Consider the following 18,543-nt stretch of genomic DNA (forward strand, 5'->3'; position numbering starts at 1 on the left):
CAGTGAAGACTTTTTTCCCAATCTGTAGATTGCCAATTTGTCTTACTATGTCCTTTCCCTTACAGAAGCTTTCCAGTTTCATGACGTCCCATTTATCAATTCTTGATCTTAGAGCGTGAGCCACTGTAGTTCTGTTTAGGAAATTCCCCCTGTGACAATGAGTCGAGGCTCTTTCCATTTTCTCTTCTATTAGATTCAATGTATCTAGTTTTATGTTGATGTCCTTGATCCACTTGGACTTGAACTTTGTGCATGGTGACAAATATGGACTTATTTTCATTTTTCTACATATAGCCAGCTAGTTAGACCAGCACCATTATTCAAAATGCTTTCTTTTTTCCCATTGTATATTTTTGGCTTCTTTGTCAAAGATCAAGTGTATGTCAGTGTGTGGTTTTATTTCTGGGTCTTCAATTCATTTCCATTGATCAACCTGTCTGTCTCTGTGCCAATACATGCAGTTTTAAACCACTATTGCTCTGTAATAGAGCTTGAGGTCAGGGATGGTGAGTCTCCCAGCCATTCTTTTATTGTTAAGAATTGTTTTTGCTATTATGGTTTTTTGTTTTTGTTGTTTTTTTTTAATTTTTTTGTTTTTTGCCTTTCCAGATGAATTTGAGAATTGCTCTTTCCATGTCTTTGAAGAAGTGTGTTGGAATTTTGATGAGGATTGCATTGATGTTAATTCTGCCAATCCAAGAGCATGGGAAATCTCTCCATTTTCTGAGAACTTCTTTGATTTCTTTCTTGAGAGACTTGAAGTTCTTATCATACAGATTTTTCACTTATTTAGTTAGAGTTACCCCAAGATATTTTATATTACCTGTGGCTATTGTGAAGGGAGTTATTTCCCTAATTTCTTTTTCAGTCTGTTTATCATTTGTACAAAGGAAGGCTACTGAGTTTATTTGAGTTAATTTTATTTTATTTTATTTTTTTCGTTCTTTTTTTCGGAGCTGGGGACCGAACCCAGGGCCTTGCGCTTCCTAGGCAAGCGCTCTACCACTGAGCTAAATCCCCAACCCTTGAGTTAATTTTATATCCAGCCACTTTGTTGAAGTTGATTATCAGCCAGAGAAGTTCTCTGGTAGCATTTTTGGGGTCGCTTATGCAGACTATCATATCACCTGCAAATAGTGATGCCTTTAATTCTTCTTTGCCAATTTGTATCCCCTTGATCTCTTTTTGTTGTCTTATTGTTCTAGCTAGCACTTTGAGTACTATATTGAATATTAGATATGGGGAGAGAGGGCCTCCTTGTCTTGTCCCCGATTTTAGTGGGATTGCTTCAAGTATCTTTTTATTTAATTTGATATTGGCTGTTGGTTTGTAGTAAATTGCTTTTATTATGTTTAGGTATGGGCCTTGAATTCCTGATCTCTCCAATACTTTTAACATGAAGGGGTGTTGTATTTTGTCAAATGCATTTTGTGCATCTAAGGAGATGATTATGTGATTTTATTCTTGAGTTTGTTTATATGGTGGATTACATTAGTGGATTTTTGTATATTTAATCAACCTTGCATCCCTGGGATGAAGCCTACTTGATCATGGTAAATGATGGTTTTGATATGTTCTTGGATTCGGTTTGCAAGAATTTTATTGAACATTTTTGCATTGATTTTCATAAGTGAGATCGGTCTGAAGCTCTTTTTTGGTAGGGTCCTTGTGTGGTTTAGGTATCAGTGTAATTGTGGCTTCATAGGATGAATTAGGCAGTGTTCCTTCTGTTTCTATTTTATGGAATAGTTTGACTAATATTGATATCAGGTCTTCTTTGAAGGTCTGGTATAATTCTGAACTAAATCCATCTGGCCCTGGACTTTTTTGGTTGGGAGGTTTTTAATGACTTCTATTTCCTTATGGGATATGGGGCTGTTTAGAAAGTTTACCTGATCTTGATTTAACTTTGGTATGTGGTATCTGTCTAGAAAACCATTCATTTCATCTAGATTTTCCAGTTTTGCTGAGTATAGGCGTTTGTAGTAGGATCTAATGATTTTTTTTTTAATTTACTCCATTTCTTTAGTTATGTCTCCCTTTTCATTTCTGATTTTGTAAATTTGGATACTGCCTCTGGGCCCTTTAGTTAGTTTGGCTAGGGGTTTATCTATCTTGTTGATTCTCTCAAAGAACCAGCTTTGGTTTTGCTGATTCTTTGTATTGTTCTCTTTGTTTCTATTTGGTTGATTTCAGCCCTGAGTTTGACTATGTCCTGCTGTCTACTTCTCTTGGGTGAGTTTGCTTCTTTTTGTCCTAGAGCTCTCAGGTGTGCTGTTAAGTTGCCAGTGTAAGATCTCTCCAGTTTCTTTACAAGTGCACTTAGTGCTATGAATTTTCCTCTTAGCGTTGCTTTCATTGGGTCCCATAAGTTTGGGTATGATGTGTCAACCATTTCATTAAATTCCAGGAAGCCTTTAATTTCTTTCTTTATTTCATCCCTGACCAAATCATCATTGAGTAGAGAGTTGTTCAGTTTCCATACATATGTGGGTTTTCTGTCTCTTTTGCTGTTATTGAAGAGCAGCTTTAGGCCACGGTGGTCTGATATGATCATGGGATTACTTCAGTCTTCTTGTATTGATTGAGGGTTGTTTTGTGACCAATTATATGGTCAATTCTGGTGCTGAGAAAGAAGGTGTATTCTTTCTTTTTAGGGTGGAATGTTCTGTAGATAACTGTTAAATCCATTTGGTTCATAACCTCTATTAGTTTCACTGTGTCTCTGTTTAGTTTCTGTTTCAGTGCCCTGTCCACTGTTGAGAGTGGAATGATGGAGTGTCCCACTATTACTGTGTGGGGTTCAGTGTATGTTTTGAGCTTTAGTAAAGTTTCTTTTATGGATATGGGTGCTCTTGCACTTGGGGCATAGATGTTCAGAATTGAGACTTTCTCTTGATGGATTTTTCCCTCTGATGAATATGAAGTGTCCTTCCTCACTATGCTTGATACCTTTTGGTTGAAAGTCAATTTTATTGGATATTAGGATGACAACTCCAGCTTGTTTCTTGGAACCATTTGCTTGGAAGAAAGACCCTTTTCCATCCTTTCACTCTGAGATAGTGTCTGTCTTTTTTATTAATCTTGTTTGTGTATCCAATCTGTTAGCTTATGTCTTTTTATTGGTGAGTTGAGTCCATTAGTATTGAGAAATAGTAAAGACAGATGAGTGTTGGTTCCTGTTATATTTGTCTTGTAGGAGGCTTTATGTGCTTGTGGTTCTCTCCTTTTGGCTTTGTTGTGAGATGATTAATATCTTGTCTTTTCTTTGGTGTAGGCATCTTCATTGTATTGGAGTTTTCCTTCTAGGATCCTCTGTAAAGCTGAATTGGTACATAGATACTGTTTCAATTTGGTTTTGTCCTGGAATACTTTGGTTTCTCCACCTATGTTGACTGAGAGTTTTGCTGGATATAGTAGCTTGGGCTGGCATTTGTGTTCCCTTAAAGTCTGCAGGACCTCTGACAAGGCTCTTCTGGTGTTCATAGTCTGTGCTCTGGTGTAATTCTCATAGGTCTGCTTTTGTATGTTACTTGGCCCTTTTCTTCGCAGCTTTTTTTTTAATTCTTTCATTTTTTTCCTTCATCTTTATTAACTTGGGTATTTCTTATTTACATTTTGATTGTTATTCCCTTTCCCGGTTTCTGGGCCAACATCCCCCTAACCCCCTTCCCTTCTCTATTGGTGTTCCCCTCCCCATCCTCCCCCATTACCGCCCTCCCCCCAACAATCACGTTCACTGGGGGTTCAGTCTTGGCAGGACCAAGGGCTTCCCCTTCTACTGGTGCTCTTACTAGGCTATTCATTGCTACCTATGAAGTTGGAGCCCAGGGTCAGTCCATGTATAGTCTTTAGGTAGTGGCTTAGTCCCTGGAAGCTCTGGTTGGTTGGCATTGTTGTTCATATGAGGGTCTCAAGCCCCTTCAAGCTCTTTCAGTCCTTTCTCTGAATTCTTCAACTGGGGTCCTATTCTCAGTTCAGTGGTTTGCTGCTGGCATTCGCCTCTGTATTGCTGTATTCTGGCTGTATCTCTCAGGAAAGATCTACACCCGGTTCCTGTCAGCCTGCACTTCTTTGCTTCATCCGTCTTATCTAGTTTGGTGGCTGTATATGTATGGGCCACATGTGGGGCAGGCTCTGAATCGATGTTCCTTCAGCCTCTGTTCTAAACTTTGCCTCCCTATTCCCTCCCAAGGGTATTCTTGTTCCCCTTTTAAAGAAGGAGTGAAGCATTCGCATTTTGGTCATCCTTCTTGAGTTTCATGTGTTCTGTGCACCTAGGGTAATTCGAGCATTTGGGCTAATATCCACTTATCAGTGAGTGCATACCATGTTTGTTTTTCTGTGATTGGGTTACCTCACTCAGGATGATATCCTCAGCTTTTAATATTCTTTCTTTGTTCTGTGGGTTTAGTGTTTTGGTTATTATATGATGAGAGGATTTTCTTTTCTGGTCCCATTTGTTTGGTGTTCTGTAGGCTTCTTGTACCTTTATGGCCATCTCTTTCTCTAGGTTGGGGAAGTTTTCTTCTATAATTTTGTTGAAGACATTTTCAGGTCCTTTGAGCTGGGAATCTTCATTTTTCTGTATTTCAATTATTCTTAGATTTGGTCTTTTCATTGTGTCCTGAATTCTTGGATGTTTTGGGTTAGGATATTTTATGTTTTGAATTTTCTTTGACTGTTGTGTCAATCTCTTCTACAGTATCTTCTACACCTGAGATTCTCTCTTCTGTCTCTTGTATTCTGTTGGTGATGCTTGCATCTGTAGCTCCTGACCTCTTTCCTAGGTTTTCCATTTCCAGGGTTGCCTCCATTTGTGTTTTCCTTACTGTTTCTACTTCTACTTTTATGTCTTGGACTGCTTTATTCAACTCCTTCACCTATTTTAATGTGTTTCTCTGTGTTTCTTTAAGGGATTTGTTTTCTCTTTAAGGGTTTCTACCTGTTTACCTGTGTTTTCCTGTATTTCTTTCAGTGAGTTATTCATATCCTCCTTAAAGGACTCTATTATCTTCATGAGATAGGCTTTTAGGTCAGCTTCCTGATTTTCAGGTGTGTTGGTGTATTCAGGGCTTGCTGTGGTGGGAGAACTAGGTTCTGATGATGTCCACATATATTGCCTTCTGTTGCTTATGGTCTAGCGCTTGCCTCTCACCATATATCCCTAGTGTTTGGGTGACTCTGTCTGGAGTCTGCCTCTTTTGTTCCTGGGTTGCAACAGGTCTCCTGGTAGGCCTGCAGCTCTGGCTATAGCAGACCTCCTGTGGGGCTTCCAACTCAGGCGGGGGGGGGGGGTCTTCACAGGGGCAGAAAAGCTGCTGATTTGTTGTCCTGGCTGCAGTAGATCTCCTGAGAGGCCTTCAGACTGTTGGGTCTTCAGGGGAGCAGTCAAACCGTTTTCCTGTGTGAAGCTGTTCTCCAGGAGGTGGTCAATGGACTGTGGCTTCTGTTTCCTTGTATGCAGTCACACTCCAGGGAGGCTTTTGGGCCAGTTGCCCTGCATGCCACAGAGCTCCTGGGAGGTCTTCAGACTGTGGTGCCCAGTTGCCCTGTGAACAGAGAAACTCCTGGGATGCCCTCAAGCTGTGGTGTCCTGGGTGCAGTGTGTCTCCTGGGATGTCTCCAGTTGTGGTGTCAGATGCCCTGGGTGCAGCAGATCTCCTGCGATGCCTTAGGGTGTGGCATCAAACATTCTGAGTGCAGTGGTTCTTCTGGTACGCCTCAGGATATAGCGTCTCCTAAGATGCAGACTAGCTAGTGGTTTGTCCCAGCAGAGAGGACCAGGCAGAAGAGGATTCAGTGGATGGGGGGGGGGGGGGTTGGGGGGTGGCGGGTCCCTGAGTCCACTGGCCCTCAGCGGCAGCTGTGGGACTTGGGGTGGGGGTGGGGGGTGCTTACCAAATGCTGAGTGCAGTGGATCCTCTGGTATTCCTCAGGATATAGCTTCTTCCAGAGAGCAGACTAGCTAGCAGTCTGTCCCAGAAGAAAGGACCAGGCAGAAGGGGCAACTGATGACTTTTTTAGCATGAGTATATTTCTGATATTACATGGCATGTCATTGAGGTAAGAATTATCTGTTATATAAAATCAAAACCTAACTAAACACTCAACATTCTATTTAGAAGCCTGATTTTCAATGCCAGGCCCTCTGCTAGGTGCTAGGTCTTCAATGTAAACAAAACACAGGCCGTGTTTAACCAGAGCAGGAATAGAAGATGTGATAATTTGGCCACAGGTGGACAATAAGGTTCAGAAAGTTGTCTTCTAAGCATCTTTTCCCAACCATGCAAACCAACTGCCAGCGATTATCGGCATGTTCACCTTTGGCCATGAAGTGAGCATGTGTTAATTTACGTGTGTTAATTAGTCTGACTTTGGCACACTGCTTGTCAAAGTTATATTCATCTGCATCTTCCTTGCGTCGACAGCCATGTTACAGAGAAGTCAACCGTGAACCATTCCCTTCACTACTTTCTGTTCAGCGTTCAGATAGCTGAGGAGTATTTCATGTGTCGAACTTTACCATCAAGGGTGATGCCACTCTCAAAGGGGCAGAGCTGATTCTTGGGAAGGTAAAATCTCCTTACTCTTTTTTTTTTAATGGCTAAAAGATGCTTTGAGATGCGTGCAAATATATGGTATTAAATTTTCGTAGAGGAAGGTGTCAGGTTCTTTTTAAATGATGTCTGAGAAGGATGACCATGAGAGGCAATAGTTAATGCCATCAGACAGAAGAACTAGTGAGGTAATTAGCAAAGTACCGGACCCTGATAAATCTCATAACTGAGAATGGGCAGGAGTTCGAATTAGCTCTTGACCAGATTCCTGTCCCAGAGCATGTGGCCACAACATCCTACTGAGAGGACTGTGACAGCTGGTCCCATAGCATAGAACTCCATGCTAACGAGGTATCTATATAGGCCTGAGTGTTCAGCTAATGGGCTTCCCTCCCTGGGTATCCCTTCCTGATAAAGTGATTTAATCTCTGGTTCACTCTGAATAAGTTGTATGCATCTTCATCTACCATGAATAAAACAGGTTTGGACAAGCAAGGACTGTCTCCTTCTTCAAGGACCACCATGGGGTAGGGGGAGGTCTTTGTCATACAGAGCCAAGCCTAAGTCTCCCGAGAAGCCGCTTCGCACTCCTGGCACTCACACTGAGTTAAGTTAGATTCCCTACCCCCATCCAGGCCCGCAGGCCCTCAGGCCCTGTTCTAGACTCCTGGACTCCTCGAAGTCCCCAGCAAGGGTACACAGAAGGACAGGATCACCATTCTCAACACCTCGTGGTCTCTTCTGATCTCTTCACTATGTTCTGAGGATCTGCTCAACCCCAGGACATAGTGATCCTGGATTACCAGCTTAAATAAAAAAGAAAAGAAAAGGATTTTTTTTAATAGGAAAAAGTTGTAAATTTCCTACAATCAGCCAAATCTGAATATATATTCCTATGTGAGGCTCATGAGTGGTTAAAATTCTCACTGCCATCCTGGGGACTCAATTGAAAAGCTGCATCTCAGTCCCATGATGGACCCCAAGGAATCTTATTCTTGTGTGAGTGTATTACCTGACATGGGCATAAACACAGTGCAGCACACTTACAGCAGGAAAGAACAGTTCTGTGGAGTCGGTTTTCTCCTTCTACCTTCATGTGAAACAGGAACTGAACTCCAGACACCAAGCTTATACAACAAGCATTAGTCGTCTTCATTTCACCTGCCCCAGCTACTCACACCCCATTGCCCCAGCTGTGCCATCTCACCTGCACCAGCTGTGCCATCTCACCTGCACCAGCTGTCCCATCTCACCTGCCCCAGCTGTGCCATCTCACCTGCACCAGCTGTGCCATCTCACCTGCACCAGCTGTGCCATCTCACCTGCCCCAGCTGTGCCATCTCACCTGCACCAGCTGTGCCATCTCACCTGCACCAGCTGTCCCATCTCACCTGCCCCAGCTGTGCCATCTCACCTGCACCAGCTGTCCCATCTCACCTGCACCAGCTGTGCCATCTCACCTGCCCCAGCTGTGCCATCTCACCTGCACCAGCTGTGCCATCTCACCTGCCCCAGCTGTGCCATCTCACCTGCACCAGCTGTCCCATCTCACCTGCCCCAGCTGTGCCATCTCACCTGCACCAGCTGTGCCATCTCACCTGCCCCAGCTGTCCCATCTCACCTGCCCCAGCTGTGCCATCTCACCTGCACCAGCTGTGCCATCTCACCTGCCCCAGCTGTGCCATCTCACCTGCACCAGCTGTCCCATCTCACCTGCCCCAGCTGTGCCATCTCACCTGCACCAGCTGTGCCATCTCACCTGCCCCAGCTGTGCCATCTCACCTGCCCCAGCTGTGCCATCTCACCTGCCCCAGCTGTGCCATCTCACCTGCACCAGCTGTCCCATCTCACCTGCACCAGCTGTGCCATCTCACCTGCCCCAGCTGTGCCATCTCACCTGCCCCAGCTGTGCCATCTCACCTGCCCCAGCCACACCATCTCACCTGCCCCAGTTTCATGATCTTGAAACTTGAAGACAACAGGCCACTTACATTGCAAAATGTTCCCATTTTGGATTTATCTGGTGTTTCCTTAAAAGTTGGATTCAGGTAGTACAACTTTTACAGCAATATCTCTACAGTGAGTTGCTCCTCCCAGATGGAACAGGATTTGAACTTGTTTCTCTATTGATCATTGTTCTTTGATTGCTGATGAGTATTACTTTAGTATTTTCAAATCCTATTTTTAATGATGATTCTTAAATGCTTTAACCTTCCTTTTAGTACACAAGAGGTAGTGGCAAAGAAAGGATATGGGGGAGATGCACCTGTTTGGGAATGGATCTTTAGAGCAATTCTCTTCTCTGTTGTCTGGAAATTGGCAGTTCAGCTCACAGGTTAGCAGCAGCAGTTCAATCCACTCACAAACACTTCACAGTCCAGTTCGGTAGCATTGGGACAGCAAACACAGATCAGCAGCAGTGACACTACTTAGCAAAGAAAGCCAGGCTTCAGTCACAGCCTAAGTCAGCAAGAGGGACCAGGGCCAACAGGAATACCAGGAAGAGTTCTTCTCTCGGTGCTTCTCTCAGCAAAGAGTGAAGATTAGCGAAGATACAAGACCAACAAGCATTTAGCTATGCAAGCAAGCCAAGCTCAGCCTCCATCACTGTCAGTTGAGCCCTATTTATACCCTGCAAACATAATGTGTTCTCCACAGGGCTTGCCTCAGCAAGTGTCTTGCCTCACCACATGAGTCTGTCCCAGCTGACATCACTCATCAATCAGCCTGAGTCTGTGGAAGCAGCAACAAACCGCACACACCACCAGAAGTTTTTTTGGTGTATTTCTCTCTATGGAGTCCCAACTATATGTACGAATGCATGTACATATAGTATATATAGTACACACACACACTCCTTTAAGATCTACCAACTCTGTCACTTGATGCTCCCCCTCGTCTGATGCTCTCCCTTTGGCATCAAGCCATCCTCTGTGATGGTTAATCGTCATTGTCAACTTGACTGGATCACCTGGAAGACACCTGGGGTCCCTCATCCTGCTCCACCACAGGGCTTGGGCTGCTCTGGAGGCAGGACGAGGGAAGTCGGCTGCACTTACCCCATGCTGCCCCTGGCTGGTGTTGGGCTGTGGGAAGCCACAGGACACCACTCCTGGGGGTGGAAATGCAGTCTGAGTGTGAGAGCTGGCTGGGTGGGGGTTCCTGGGCCTGCAAGGAGGCTGGGCTGTCTGATTCTCAGGCTGGGCATCCAGGTGCTGCTGGGTGGAGGTGGCTGGGAGCACCGGGAGGTCTTCTGCAGGAGATTAGATGGTGGCTCTGTAGGCGAAGGGCTTCTCCATGGCTTCCCATGGTGGATCCCAATGAAGAGACAATCAGTGGTTTTAAGGCATTTATTGTCATGGCAGAAAGTGGAGGAGTAAAACCAGACCCCACTTCTCAGAGTGGGCCTGAGATTAAATACCTTTTGCAGGGAGGATTGTCTGAGAAGGGAAATTCATTGGCTAAGCCTCCAGGCCTAAACTTAGAGACCTCATTATAATGGAGATCTGTCTTGAGCTTACATCCTCTACCTGTGGAGGGGCCTGTGGTGTTGCCCTTTATGTGACTGCTGCTAGTGACCAGCCTGGTTTCCTGGGAGTCAGGTGAAACACCTACCATCCCTTTCAGGGTATCTGGGGTTCAAGCCTCCTCAACCAGGAACCAGGGTACCTTTCATTGTCCCACAACACATCTCTGGGCTTATCTGATATGGTGCTTTCAGAGACCATTCATTGGTAGAAAACGCTTCCAACCCCCACCACGGTGTTTAGTTCCACCGAGGACTGTAAGCTTTCAAACCACGAGCCAACATGAGCCCTTCCTTCCTTAAGTTGTATTTATTAGGTGTTTTGTGACATCTACCTCAAAATAACCCCAAAGCTGTGATCCTCCTGATGCTTATGTTATAGACACTTTAGGTCCTTTGCTAGGTATAGACCCACGTTTGTTCATCCTTGCATCTGTTGTCCATAAACTGTACTGCCATGTTCAACAGTTCCCTGTCTCAGATGCACGTGTGTGTCCCTGAGGAAACATTTTGAGTTTCCTGTTCCAACTTTGTTTTTCAATAAACTCTTGATTGTCTTGTGTGACTTTCTAAGGCATAATAGCATTTACTGGGGCATATGTCACAACAGAACTGACACTATTCAAAACTTAAGGTCATGGACCTATCTCAAGTCCATCACTGAAGAACTAATTGCTGTCTTTTCTGTAGTGGAGCCCATTTCTCTACTGATCTAATTGATGGTTCAAGCTGTTTTACACAGCGCGTCTCTCATCACCAACATTGCCCCAGTTTGTGAAGATAGATCCTTACCATGCACATTCAGGCTTGCCCTATGTGAATGTCACTTCACCCTTTAGCAGGCTTTGGCTCCCACAGCACCAGGCTGATGTCTACCTATATCCTGCCCTGCCCAACTTGTTGGCTATGTAAATGACTGTCTTATTAAAAGTTTTCTATGTAAATGTTGTGAAATGGAAAGGGGCAAGAAGGCAAAACAATTACATTTTGGGGCAAAAGATTAAAAGATACCGACATTACCTGGGAGTACTTTCTTTTGGATTTACATTATAAAATACATTATTGCATACTTGTTCCTTTCAAGGTGGATGTGAAATTTTCCATCTTGAATAAAGAGTAGCTGTAGGTAGCCCTCAGGAAACTGGGTCTAGGAGCATCCCCTACTGGAGAGAGGGGGTATTTCATGAGGCTCACCAGCCTTCAGGAGCTCCTCCCAAAGCCCCTGTCCTCCCTAAAGTTACCTAAGAGGTAAATAATCAGCTCAGGTAAAACTCCACAACTGTACAGCTCACAGAAGCTGAATGACCCAGGCAGATTGCAAACATGTTAGCATACCTGACACCTGAGGGATCCAGCTTCAGGACAGTACATAGATGGAGCCTTTCTAAAAGAATCACTCAAAATATTCTTAGGCTTTATAGATACATATATATAATAGAAATGACAAATATATGTGAAAAGTATTAGGGAAAACTATATAAGTGATTTACTTAAAACAAAATTAAAAATTATCAATCTGGGGTTGGAGAGATGGCTATGTGGTTAAGAGCACTGACTGCTCTTCCAGAGGTCCTGAGTTCAAATCACACATGGTGGCTCACAACCATCTGTAATGAGATCTGATGCCCTCTTCTGGTGTGCCTGAAGAGAGCTATAGTGTACTTATATATAATAAATAAATCTTTTTTAAAAATTATCAATCTGGAAAGAAATTGTTAATTTGTGTCAATGTGACACAAACCTAGACATATCTTGAAAGGGGGTATCTTAATTGAGATGAAATTAATTAAACATGTCCAAACTGGATTAAACCAGTGTAAACTGGATTAAACAGGCAGGCTCTTAAACAGGATCAAGCTAGTCCAAACTAGTCCAAGCAGGTCCAAACCGGATTGCTCCCAAAGGCAGGGCAAAGATTAGGATGTGACAAGGACCTGGACAATGGACAAACTGGGGAAAGGATGAAGTTGAGTTAGGGCTAAAAGTGAAATTGTAGATTCAGGTGAAGAGTGCAGGAGATGGGAGCTGAGGGTGATTCCTCCATTTCTGATACAGCAACCGCACAGAAAACACTTTCCTTGGGAATCCTACAGCTTCTCTGGATGACTAAACATGGCACAGTAAAGTGGCAAGGTCTTCTCTAGTCTTAATGTCTGAGTCAGTCTGGGCTATGGAGTCTGGGCTATGGAAGCCCTGGGAATCTTTCTAGAACCCTGAAGCCCACTGCTGAAGTCACCAATGTCCCTTTCAGCTTCACAGCCCAGCTTCAGCCTCCAGCAAGCACAGCAGGTGCTCTTTGAATCTTAGTTTCTTGGTCTCTGAGACTGAATAGCCTCAAAAACAGGACCCACAGCCAACCCCCTTCCTCCCACCCCAGCCATGTCCAAGGTGCATAGCCTGGGGAGGGCTGCATACAGACAGTCACTAGCATCCCAAAGACCCAGCAGGTGGGAAGGGAGAGCTGAGTTTAAGGAACCATTTTTAAAAACTTGGTTTTACATTTACTTATGTACTGAGGAAAGGAGGCATATCAGTGCACTTGTGGAGGTCAGAGGTGAACTTGCAAGATCAGTTGGCTTTTCTCCTTCCACCATGTGTGTTTTTTCTTCTGGGAACTGAACAGGCGCCTTTATCTGCCATCTCCTCTGTCCCAGGGGAACACTCTCCTGTTTTTAAAAACTGAGAGTTATACACATGAGCATAGTACTCATATAGATGTGTGTGCGCACGAGCTCCCAGGTATACTCGCCTATCCTGCGCAGAAGCCTTAAGAGACGTGAGACATGGTCTCTCCCTGAACCAAAGGCTGAGTTTTCCAGGCCAGGCTATCAGTCAGCAAGCCTCATCCATCCTCGGGTCTCTCTCCACAGAGCAGTTTATTAGTAGAGGACAGGGGTCTGAATTCTAGTCCCATGATTGCATAACCATCATCTTGCCTTCTGAGCTGTCTTGTCAGCCCAGGGCACTTGAAGAAGGGTGCAGCACCAGAGCTTCCCAACTTTCGCTTTCCACTGCTTGAATTATTTTTACCTTTTTTTTTTTTTTTTTTTTTTTTTTGGTCCGTTGACAGTGCTGACTCAGCTCAGCTCCTGGGGCCAAAGAAAGGTGGCTGGGTGTCTTGCTTTGCCACTCTCTGTCTTATTCCTTCAGACTGAGTCTGTCACTACTAAACCTGGAGCTGGGCTACTAAAGTCCCAGCGAACCTGGTCACCCCACTCCACGGCCAGAGTTTCAGGAACTGGGACCTTGTCTGGCTCTTTATATGGTGCTAGGGGGTTGTAATCAGATCCTAATGTTTGCACAAAAAGTTCTCTTACCTCCGAACCTTTTTACTCCATCTATCTATCTATCTATCTATCTATCTATCTATCTATCTATCTATTTATTTATTCGTTTATTTTATGAGTGCATGTGTATTATGTGTGTGGGCACCTGTAGGTGGCGATCAATGGAGATAGCGTTCCAACTTGAGGGAGCAAGGTTGGTTGGACAGGGCGTTGATTACAAGGGCGGTGGGGTTGGGGGTTTTCAGAGGAGAGGCCACTATACTGGCTGGTTCCTCCTCACACAGGCTCCAGCCCTGCAGGAAAGATGGAGGAGGGGAGGCAGGTAGTGGGAGAGAGAGAGACCCACAATGTAGAAAAGAAAGCTTGCTGTTCATGGGGTACTAAGTTTCATAGCTCCGCCTACAGCCCAGGCTAGGCGAGTTCCCCTCGCGGCCACCAGGAGGCGCCCAACTCACCTGGGAGGGCAGGGACTAGGCTGAGGGCTGCAGGAGGTGCAAAGAGGCGGCTCCCGGGCTGCAATCCGCGGACCGAAGCTAACTGAACAGGGCTCTTGTCATAATTCTGCCCTGCGGATGCGGATGTGGATGCATCTGGGTCGGGGCAAGGGACCCAGAGAAGCAGACAAGTCCGATGGGGCGGGTGCACTGCGGAGCCTCTGCTGCTAGAAGCTAAGTTACCCAGGACGGGTACCTGAGTGCGCAGGTTCCTCTGCGGGGGCAGCAAGGAGGGAAAAGTGGAGTCAGGGTGTGACTACCTACATCCTCTTTCTTCCTTCTCTCCCTTCTCTTTCCCCTCTTCTTCCTTCTTCCCACCCTCTCCTTCCATCTGCTCTTCCTCCTCCGTCCTCCCTCCCTCCCCTCTCGTAAAGGTGCCCAGGTTCCCCCTCAGACCGTTACCAGGACACCAAGCAGTTCTAGCCTCCACCCATCAGTTGGCAGGTACAGGGGTGGGAGAGTCTTGCCAACTTGGTGGCTCGGGGAGAAGATGGGGAGTTCCAGGCCTGGGAGAGGAAGCCAAAGAGAGAGAGGCGGCTGAGTCAACCAGCGAGACCGAGACCGGAGCTGAAGATCCTTGCGCCCTGCTTTCTCGCCGCTGCTGCCCTCCTCCCCACCCCCCACTGAGCCTGCTAGTCACCCAGGCCTTAGCCTGTAGCCAAGGAGCAGGTGGGACCTGGTATGACAGCTCTGAGTGGGACATCACTGGGGCCACCCTGCAGACAGAGAAGTAGGAAAATGAAGGAGAGGGTCACTCTCCTCTCAGGCCTATACCTAAGGCCGGGAGGTGCTGGGTGGGCTCCATCGCTGATCTGTAGCCTGGTTCAGGGCAGAGACCTCTCTTTATGGAGCATGGGGTGTCAGATCATCTGAGAAACGGTGGTGGGAAGACTTGTTTGTTGAACTCTTACATGTTCTTCAAAGCCCGGGTCATAAAACCTATTTCTTCTCAGGAACTGATTCCTCAGGCACCCAGCAAGATCAGCTGTCACAAAGGTGGCTCTCCCTCCTGGCTCTTTACCACTACTCTGACTTTCAGCCTCAAACTCTGTTTTGGAAGTGTGTTTGGGGCCAGAGGGATTTGAAGAGGGAACAGGGAGGAGGCAGGAGCAAAGCCAGGCCTCTGTCACCTCCTGGAGTCTTCAGAAGCTTCCCTCCCCCACCCTCTGGCCCCTCATCTGCCTCCAGCTCAGCACCATCCAGACCTATGCCCCTCCTCTTCAGTGTCTGTGAGGACAGCAGATGACAGGGTGGGCCACACGAAGATAAGCACAGATTAAGGTTGGTCTTCTGATCTTAAGTGAACTGGATCTTAGGTTAGTCTTTACCTCAAATGATCTAATTCATGCACGCGCGCATACACACACACACACACACACACACACACACACACACACACACACACAGACCTGTGCCCAGTGACTTGGGGTTTTAATTAATCCCAGATATAGCCAAGTAAGAATAGCCATCACAGATGGGTTATCTCTGTAATATTTGTTATTCTTCCCCTGGAGAGCCATCTGCACCACCTGGTGTAATTGTAGGTGGCTGCACAGTTGTTGAATACCACACACACACACACACACACACACACACACACACACACACACACTTGTTTGTACAGTTTACACAGTCACAATTCTATTAAAAGAATCCACCTCAAATGGTTTTCTGAGAAATTTTTTTAAGATTTGCATTTTTATTATTTTTAATTATGTGGGGGTGGGGTGCCCACTTGTGAGTAACCCCAGAAAGAGCAATAGCTCCCCTGGAACTAAAGTCACAGGTAGTTGTTGGCCTCCCAACAGGGGTACTTGGAACCAAATGTGGATCCTTTGCAAGAGCAATACATGCTCTTAACTGCCAAGCCATCTCTCCTGCCCAAGAGCAAAATCTTTTAAAAATATTTAGTACTTCCCTAAATTACCGGCTAGAGATGTAGGCTGTGGCTGAGCTCCCTAAAGCAAAATGTAAATGGCACCTGAGGGAAAAAAAACTATTAACAATGGAGAGAGGAGATTAAAACAAAATTAAAAGTGATTCTTCGAATCTAACTTTGCACTGTAAAAACCAGTATAAAGTCATGGTAAGTAGTTTTAAATCCTTAAAAATAGGCATTTTCTGAATCTTTCTCAGAAGGAAAAATAAAATAGATATCGGACATGGGTGGAGGGAGGGGACTGGGTGGGAGAGGGGATGGGGAGGGGAGCAGGGCAGGTGTGGGGATCAGATGTAAGGAGAGCAGGGGAGAGAGCAAAGGGGAAGGGGGTGCAATCTCTAGGACATGCCAGAGACCTGGGATGGGGGAGGCCCCAGGCGGCTTTTGGGGGCGATTCTAGCTGAGGCTCCTAGCACTGCAGATATGGATCCTGAAGTGGCCACCTTCTATAGCCAGGCAGAACTCCCAGCAGAGGGATAAGGACAGCAGCCCATCCATAAAACCTTTGACTCAAAATATGCCCTGCCTACAAGATGCTCAGGGACAAAGAGAACAGAGATGGAGGGAATGGCCAGCCAATGACTGCCCCAATTAGAGACCCATTCCACGGGCAAGCACCAACCCCTGACACTATGAATGTTACTCTGTTATGCTTGCAGACAGGAGCCTAGCATAACTATCTTCTGAGAGGCTCCATCCAGCAGCCAATGGAAAAAGATTCAGAGACCCACAGCCAAACATTAGACGGAACCCAGAGAGTCTCATGTAAGAGTTGAGGGAAGCATTGAAAGACCTGAAGAGGACAGGAAGACCAACAGAGTCAACTAACCTGGACCCTTGGGGGCTCCCAGAGACTGAATCACCAACCAAGGGGTGAGCATAGTCTGGACCTGGGCCCTTGCTCATATATAGCAGATGAGCAACTTGATCTTCATTTGGGGGGGGCGTGATGTTGGGAGACTGCCTTGTCTGACCTTAGTCGGAGAGGATGTGCCTAGTCCTGCAGTGATCTGATGTGCTGAAGGAGGTGTTACATAGAAAGGGCTCCCCCTTCTCAATGGAGAAGGTGGGGTGGAATGAAGGAGGACCTATGTGAGGGGTACTGGGTGGAAACAGACAAGGGGGCTGATATTGGGATAAAGTGAATAAATAAAGTTAATAAAAACTAAAAATAAATGTTTTCCTAGGTTTGTCCTCTGAAAAGGCCTGGGAATAATTACCAACAGCCAGCCATGAGCAAGCACCCCGTGTCTAGATATGGTCTCTAAATACTATTTCCTGCTCATAAGAGTACAGGCAGCAAGCTGCAGAAATACTGTAGAACAAATGACTCTCACTTCAACAGATAAATGGGGAAAGGAAGGAGAGAGGGAGGATAAGACAGGATAAGGTAGAGAGGACAGAGAGGAGAAAGGAAGGAGACAACAGGGCAGGGTTCAGCTGGGTTTGGTTGGGTTTTTAGGAGAGCAAACCCTGTGCTGGAAAGTGAAGGCATACATTTTTTGCAACCTACTTTTAATGAGGGTTCAACCTCTCCTCTAGCCCACCCCCCAGCAGAGGTAGTTGAAGAGAAAAGTTATTAGGATATGGAGGAAGTGGACATGTTCAGCTGTGGAGACATAGAAATGCAACTCCCAGGCAGGATCAAGTAAGGACTGGTGACAGGTGCCAGTAGGAGCTGGAATGCCGCCCTTGAGAAGAAAATGTTTTTCTCACTTGATCTTAAACTATGTTCTTCTGTGGCCTGTTTCTGTGGAAGCAGCTCTCATGCTCTCTGGGTTATGGCAAGTATATTTTGATAATAAGAAGAGGGGTGATTTGTTAAATGAATATTTTGAGAAGAAGCCTTTGTTTAGTCTTATTTCTTTGTTTAGTCTTGCCTCAGTTGTTCCTGGTATCGTGAGAATAATGATCTTATGGTATCTTCCCAAAATGGAAATTGAAGTAATGCATATTCATATCTATATAAAGACTAATAAAGTTGCTTCTGCCTTTGCTCCACATCCCCTGTGTCCTGGTTGCATGCGGCCATCCCCAGGGCCCCCCACGTACTAGATGTTGACATTCAGCAATAGTTCTTTGGGGGTGAGCTTGGGCAGCAGCTCAGTCCCACAGCAAACCCCAAATATGACTTAGTAGCTGCAGATCAGTCCTCTAGGCAGGCGACACCAGGCACGAACCAGCAGCTACATACAGTTCAGTTCTTTCAACAAGCAGACACCAGGCACAAACCAGCAACCATAGTTCAATCCTGAAGGAACCATGAGGCTCACCAACTGGCTGCAGAATCTGCAAGTTGCCGCAGAAATCTCACAAGCAGTTCTTAGGGGAGTTTCTTCTCTCAATGGCTGCGTAATCACAAATTGAGCCCAACAATGCCACGTAAGGTGAACCAATACATACATGTTGTTAGCAAAGAATAGGGAGGCAGAGCAAACCAGACCAACGCTCAGTGCTCATCTCCCACTGTCTGTGAGGTCATCTTTACACTCCTTCACCAAGTGTCCTTTCATACGTTCACCTCTGTGCCCCAGCAAAACATCATTTGATATAACTAACTTTCCAAAGATCTAGAAGTTTCCACTTCAGGGAAGATGTCCCAGTGGTTAGAGCACTGGCTGCTCTTACAGAGGTCCTGGGTTCAGTTCCCAGTGCTCATATGGCCTGTAAGAACTGTCTGTAACTTCACTTCCAAAGAGCCAATGCATATATGTGGTACACAGACATATATTCAGGC

The 18,543-nt window shown here is 45.6% G+C and overlaps 2 long non-coding RNA genes across 27 annotated transcripts in view; one reads left to right on the forward strand and one right to left on the reverse strand.

Moving 5' to 3' along the window:
* LOC108350053 (uncharacterized) overlaps nt 1–18,543 on the reverse strand; it is a 54,090-nt gene that overhangs the window by 18,681 nt on the left and 16,866 nt on the right. For 4 of the 24 annotated variants that reach the window (XR_015676150.1, XR_015676114.1, XR_015676102.1 and 1 more), the window contains 4 exons: nt 14,270–14,373; nt 13,829–14,081; nt 13,519–13,666; nt 12,565–12,752 (listed from right to left, as the gene is read on the reverse strand). This is a non-coding gene — a long non-coding RNA (uncharacterized LOC108350053). Of the gene's footprint in view, nt 1–6,017; nt 7,791–7,905; nt 8,412–8,480; nt 9,814–9,896; nt 12,766–13,518; nt 13,667–13,828; nt 14,082–14,269; nt 14,374–14,641; nt 14,737–18,543 lie in introns of those variants that run through there. The other 20 variants (XR_015676165.1, XR_015676145.1, XR_015676138.1 and 17 more) reach the window with 14 other exon arrangements.
* On the forward strand, nt 13,833–17,808 carry LOC147996339 (uncharacterized). Of its 3 annotated transcripts, none has more exons than XR_015676177.1 (4): nt 13,851–14,546; nt 14,821–15,148; nt 16,466–16,679; nt 16,994–17,808. It is a non-coding gene; the product is annotated as an uncharacterized LOC147996339 (long non-coding RNA). The 3 variants fall into 3 exon arrangements; XR_015676181.1 differs by having other exon boundaries at nt 13,889–14,536; XR_015676174.1 differs by lacking the exon at nt 16,994–17,808 and having other exon boundaries at nt 13,833–14,536; nt 16,466–16,963.

Source organism: Rattus norvegicus, chromosome 2 (assembly GCF_021556685.1).
Source record: "Rattus norvegicus strain SHRSP/BbbUtx chromosome 2, alternate assembly SHRSP_T2T, whole genome shotgun sequence".
NCBI classification, from domain to species: Eukaryota; Metazoa; Chordata; class Mammalia; order Rodentia; family Muridae; genus Rattus; species Rattus norvegicus.